This window comes from Pteropus vampyrus, unplaced genomic scaffold (assembly GCF_000151845.1).
Source record: "Pteropus vampyrus isolate Shadow unplaced genomic scaffold, Pvam_2.0 Scaffold250, whole genome shotgun sequence".
Taxonomy (NCBI): Eukaryota; Metazoa; Chordata; class Mammalia; order Chiroptera; family Pteropodidae; genus Pteropus; species Pteropus vampyrus.
In genome coordinates, this window is record NW_011889031.1 from 956,555 (window position 1) to 963,089 (window position 6,535).

Consider the following 6,535-nt stretch of genomic DNA (forward strand, 5'->3'; position numbering starts at 1 on the left):
CAGATATTCCGTTACCCACCATCTCTTATCTCATGATTGTAGCAGCCATTGCTGACCCGTGCCTGAGTCGAGCATTCCATGGGAGAGCGGGCAGATTTTCTTTGAAATGAAATAGGAAGTAACTAAAATGTTTTGATCAGGAGAAGGACGCAATCTCATTTATATTTTTAACAGATCACGTCAATGACTGTGGACAAAAAAAATAAATAAATGCAGTGAAGGGGCTCAAGCAGAAACAGGGAGATGGTTAGGGGGCGACAACTTCCAGGAAAGAGATGGTGGCTTGGATAGAGACAGTACCCAGTGGGATGGAAAGACGCGGTGGGGTTCGGGATACATGGCGAGAGTGGAGCTCACTTATTCGGTTGCCACAGGAGTGAGAGAAGAGAGGGAAGTTAAAAATAACTCCTAGAAGAAATTAAGAAAACTAAATGCAACGTGGGGTCTGTATTCGATTCTGAACCAGAAAAAGAATATTCACAGGGAAGTGGCGAAACTCAAGTAAGGTCTATAGTATTATGGGTTAGTATTATACCGATGTTAATTTCCTGACAAATCAAGGTACTATGGTTATGTAAAAAATTGACTTTGGCCAAAGCTGGGTGAAGGATATATGGGAGCTCTGTACTATGTTTGCAATTTTTCTATAAGTCTGAAATGATTTCAGAATAACAAATTTCAAGAACATTTTAAATGAAGCTAATCTTTCCTTAACAATAATCCTCATTCCAAGATTTGTAGACTGAGCAAATGGGCAGTTGATCGCGCCATTGATGCAGAGTGGGGAGACGTAGGGAAGAGCGGAGTCATTGGGGGCGGGGGGGGAGTTGTGGGTTTGGACATGTCAGAGAGAGGGCTATTTGACACTCACATGGAGCTGCGGAGTCGAAGGTTGGGACATCCGGTAATCACAGAACAGTTCGGGGCTGGAACCTCGACTTGGGAGTCACCGGAGTCGAGATGGTATTTGAAGCCATGCGATTGATGAAGTCATCTAGGAGACGAGAGGAGACGGACAAGGGAAATAGTCTGAGGATTAAGACGCAAGGCCCTCCCTCCACCATGGAGAGTTCAGATACAGAAGGAAGGACCAGCAAAGGAGACTGAGTGGGAATGATGACGAATTTGGGAGGAAAACGAAGGGCGTGGGGTGTCCAGAAAGTCAAGAAGAAAAATGCTTCAAGAAGGAGGTGGCGTTCAGTGCAAAAAGATAAAGACAGGTTTGGCAACCGTAGGTGACCTTGACAAGACAATGAGAGATGAAGCGGAGACCTCAGGTAGAGAAGTCTTTAGAGAAGTTTTGCAACAGAGGGATCAGAGGAAGGTGATAATAGGAGAGAGAAGTAGCATCAAGGTGTTTTTTTTGTTTGTTTGTTTAAGATAGAAAAGATACTAAGAAAGAAAGTCCTATGACACAATTGTCTGCTGATGGCAAAAAATTCTTAAGTATGCACCTATTACACACCCAGCAAGCCCACTCTTAGCTACGTATCCAAGAGACCTGAAAACTTATGTTCACACGGAAACACGTACAAGGCTTTTTACCTCAGCTTTATTCAATCTCCAAAAACAAAATGTAACTTAAATGTCCTTTGTACAGTGAATGGACAAATGGACAAACAAATGGACGTACAGCTATGCCTTGGAATCCTCCTGAGAATTAAGGAAGAACCGTGGATGTACACGACAGGAATAGATCTTCAGGGCATCATGGTACGTGGAACAAGCCAGAGTCGAAGCCTACATACTGTATGGTTTCATTTACTCGACATTCTGGAAAAGGCAAAACTACAGGGACAGAGGGAGAGAAAACAGACCAGAAGTTTCCAAGAGCTGCGGCGGGGCGGTGGGACGAGAGACGGACTACAAGGGAAGGAGGGAACTTTGGGGAAGGGATGGAAATGTTCTTTATTTTGATTATAGTGGCTGTTGCATGTCTGTATACACTTGCCAAGACACTATAAAGAGTAAATTTTATTGCATGTAAATTAAACCTCAATAAACTCAACTGAAAAGATGGCTCCCCCAAATATTCATTAATTGCAAGGAGAAAAAGTAATTAACTTTACAGCGGAGAAACCCAGCAGACACCACCCCGACCAGGTGATCAAAGCGAATGTCGCCTGTGATAAGATGTGTCAGCATCGTGCCCCCCATAGGATGCGAGGAGAAGGGCCTCTGTGGCACTTCGCCTCCGTGGCATTCTTACCTCTCCCCAAAAAACCATCACCTCAATTTAATCACAATAACATACCCGATAAACACAAGTTGTCTACAAAGATAGTCTACAAAAATAACTGACCAGTATTCCTCAAAAATTTTGAGATACTTAAAGAGAAAGAAAAAGTAAGAAACAACCAGATTGTAGGAGACTAAGCAGACATGACGACTAAATGCAGTGCGGTATCCTGGATTGGATCCTGGAATAAATAAAGGACATTAGAGGTCATCTGAACGTCATTTAGTCAATAGTATTGTCCCAATGTCAATTTCTGAGTTTTAAGAAATGCACCAGGGCAATGTAAGATGCTAGAATTCGCGGATGCTGGGTGAAGGATATTCACAAACCGCCGTCTTTGCAACTTTTATGTCAGTCTAAAAATATTTCAAAGTTCAAAGTAAAGATGTTATTATAACACGGGAATGATGGGAGAGACAGACTGGTTGTTAGTGTCCTGTCGCTGCCGGAACAAATCACCACAAACTTAGTGGCGTAAAACAACACACATTTACCATCATGCAGTTCTGAGGTCAGACGTCTGAACCGGATCCCCAGGGCTGGTTCCTTCCAGAGGCTCTGGGAGAGAATTAGTTTCCTTCCTGGCATTTCCAGCTCCTAGCGGCTGCCTATATTCCTTGGCTCGTGGCCTCTTCCTCCATCTTTGAAGCCAGCAATGCAGCATCTTCTGTTTACATCTATACCCACAGATCCTCTGACACTCTCCCCCCCCCCCCCCCCTTATAAAGTCCCTTATGATTGTATTGGGTCCGTCCTGATCAACTCAAGAGTCTTAATTTAATCACATCCGCAGAGCCGTATATGGCCATATAAGGCGATATAGTCGTACTATATAAGGTAACATGTTGTCATATAAGAATATATTTAAAGGTTCCAGGGATTAGGACATGGACACTTTTAGGGGAGGGGGCATCATTTTGCCTCCCGTACCGATGACACGTGAGACTCGGGAGTGATGACAGGACCAGAATCTGTGGGTGGAACAGGGGTGATGGGATCCGGGACACGAGGCAAGACGTTGGGCTTGAATTAGGTGGGGCGGATGAAAAGACGAGCGTCCGGGCAGCTGACAGAATGCGCTGCGGAAAGACCAAGTGTTCTGGCAGCTTCTTTGTTTTCAGTGGAATGAGGAGGGAGGTAATCAGCTGATTGAAGGAAGGGAGGCCCAGGGTGCTGTGCGGGATTTGAGAGCAACATGGGGAACGACCATCTTGGGGAGGTGGAGGGTAGGTACATCGATGAGGGACATGTAGCAGGGTCACAGGCAGGGCTGGCATTTGGGATCCAGCCCCACTTAGAGCCCCCCGGGAAGGCATAGAGTAGATGAGAGCAGGCTGTACTAGGGTTAGGGTTTGGCCCCAAAGGCGCCTTAGAGGGGGTCACGGGCAAGGGAGTGAAAAGACACGAGTAAGGCAGCGATTTTATGGGGGGACCATGGGACAGTGGGAGCAGGGGAAAGAAGGGAGAACACGTGGCGGGGAGTCAGAGATAATGAAAAGGTAAGAGTTAACGCGTCGTACCTGCTGCTGGGCTTGAAAGATTTAAAAATTTGGTTGGTGAGGATAAGGAGAACATGGATAGACAGAGATGATAAAAACTACAGAGTCCAGAGGGGGCGTGAGTTACTGGTAAGGACTAGGGCAGGACCATGGAAACGGGCGGCATGATTAGGGGGTGTCAGATAAGGGATGCAGCATCTTTAAGACAACGAAAATGTCTTAAAGTTGATTGTGGTGATAGATGCACAATTCCTATGAATCTATGAAAAACCATTGTGTCGTGCACTTTAAGTGGGTGAATTGTATGGTATGTGAATTGTAGCTTAATAAAACTTAGGAAGGAAGGGAGGGAGGGAGGGAGGGGGAGAAAATGAAAGGAAGGACAAGGGAGGGTGGGGCAGGGTAGAGGCCAAGGTTGATGGAAATGGACTTGGACCACTGAGAGGCCATGTGCTTGGTTATCTCTTACCAGTAAGGAAGACTGCATGGCTGAAAACAAGAAAGATCATTCGTTTTGCTCACAAATGACCACAGACTCGGTGGCTTAGTTTGGTGGGAAAGGGGGCTTCTGTATTCTGCAGGAGCGTCAGCAGGGGTGGCCGGGCTGGGGTGGCAGAAAGTGCTTCCGCGGTGGCTCGCTCACGTGGCTACAGATTGGTGCTGGTCATCAGCGGGAAGTTTAGCCGGGGCCAAGGGTCGGTAGCCTCAGGTCCTCTCCACAGGGGGCCCTGCCATGTGGCCTGCACAAAATATTCCAAGAAAGAGTGGAGTGGAAACTTGCCTTTTATGTCCCAAACTCAGAAATCACAGTGTTCCTTCTGAGATGGTCTGTTGGTTGAGGGGGTCACCGAAAGCCAGGGACATGAACTCTTCTACATGGGGTGTTTCAAGGTTCAGGACTACCTCGTAGGACAAGAAATACGGTCATTTTGGGAAAAGACAATCCAGTACAGGCCAGGTTTTTGCAGAATCATCTATGGGAATATTGTAATTATTAAGAATTATGACAGTCATTTCAGCGATTGGATGGAGAGGGCCAGGATGAGAAATCTCCCATGGCCATGTGGGAGTGGCCACGAGGGAAAGCGATGAGTTCATTGGGGAAGGATGGGAAGGTGTCCATGGAGAGCCTGAGCTTCACAGGAGCTGAGGGAGGAAGCATTGTCTGGAAGTGGCAAGGCGGGGCATCCACCCCTGGCTCAGCGATAGGAAGGTGTAAGACAGGGGTCCCCAACCCCCAGGCCGCAGACTGGGACTGGTCCATGGCCTGTTAGGAGCTGGGCCACATAGCAGGGGGTGAGCGGTGGGGCGAGTGAGCAAAGTGTCATCTGTGTTTGCAGCAGTCCCCAGCGCCAGCACCACCGCCTCAGCTCCGCCTCAGCTCCTCAGACATTAGGTTCTCATAGGAGCACCGGTTTCTCGTGCTGAAAAGGTCGGGGACCGCTGGCGTAAGAGACAGGGTTGCAGGGAGGAGGAGGGGATCAGTTCACACAGAGAGTTCAGAGACCAGAGAGATGGGGAACAGAGACCGAGAGCAAGGAAGGTCTAAGGACATAGAAAAGAGGGACACAGACACAGAGGGAGGGACCATAGAGACCCAGAAAGCAAGACCCAGAAATCCAGAGAGTTGGCGTCATAGCATCTCAGAAAGAAACTAGGAGGAGGAGGAAGCGCGGGAATTTGCAGTTAGAACATTTAGTGCCCCTCTCCACTCGCCCAGCAGAGGGCGCCCAAGACCGCATTCCCCAGCGTCCAGGTGACCAATCCCGCCACTTCTCCCTTAAGTCCATCCGATGAGGCTATTTTTACGCGATGTCATAGGACACCAGCGGCTGGAAAGCCATCGTCTGTCTGTCCTTCGGTCCCTTCGAGTGACCCTGCGGCATCTCCCCGGCCCGCCCCCACCCGTTCCTGGCATGCCCGGCCTCCTTTGGCACTATTCAGGGCTGCAGCTCAGGTCTCGCTGGGTCTGAGAATGTCTGGCACAGAGTCCACGTGGAGACCCCGGGGAGGAGAGCCTGGAGAGGGGACCGGGTGAGCGGCGCACATGCTCACGATTTGCAGCAGCTGGAGCGTCCGAGGAGGACCAGGCAGCCACCAGGAGGACAGCGGCAGAGCTGACCTAAGAGTGACGGTCGAAGAGAGGTTCAGAGATGGCTCCGGAGACCCTGAGACAGAGACTCGCGATAATTCTGAGATACAGAGAGAGAAAGAGACCCAGAGGGGCGCCCCGGGGAAACCCAGGGACAGAGACACAGAGGGCTAAAAGATGAGAGACCCAGAGAGATAAGCAGAGAAAGCCAGACGGAAGGGAGAGAGAGACAGAGATCGACGGGGACAAGAGATACACAGAGACAAAGCCCCCAAGAAACAAGAATCAAAACAAAGACGGTGATCCAGAGTTCCCCAGAAGGGCGAAACTCAGAGATAACTGACCCATAAAGACACTCAGCGATACATCCCTAACACAGACCCAAATCGAAGGCATGGCCAGACGCAGACACACAAGGGAATGAAAGCAAGCAAGAGGGGGACACCTGTGACTCCAACAGAGGGGCTCAGATACTCATAAAAACGAGACGAGAGACACACTCGGAAACCCGGAGAGGGACAGGACAGAGACCCCGGGTGCTAGAGAGACGAAGGGTAAGGGGGCCTGAAAACGAGATGGACGCGGAGAAGGCGCAGCCCGGCGGCGGCTGGGGGGAAGGGCGGGCACCCGCGCAGAGGGCGCGGCCACCCTCTGCCCCGCGGGGTCACGGCGCCCCCTCCCCCGCGCCCTGGCCGGAGGGCCGAG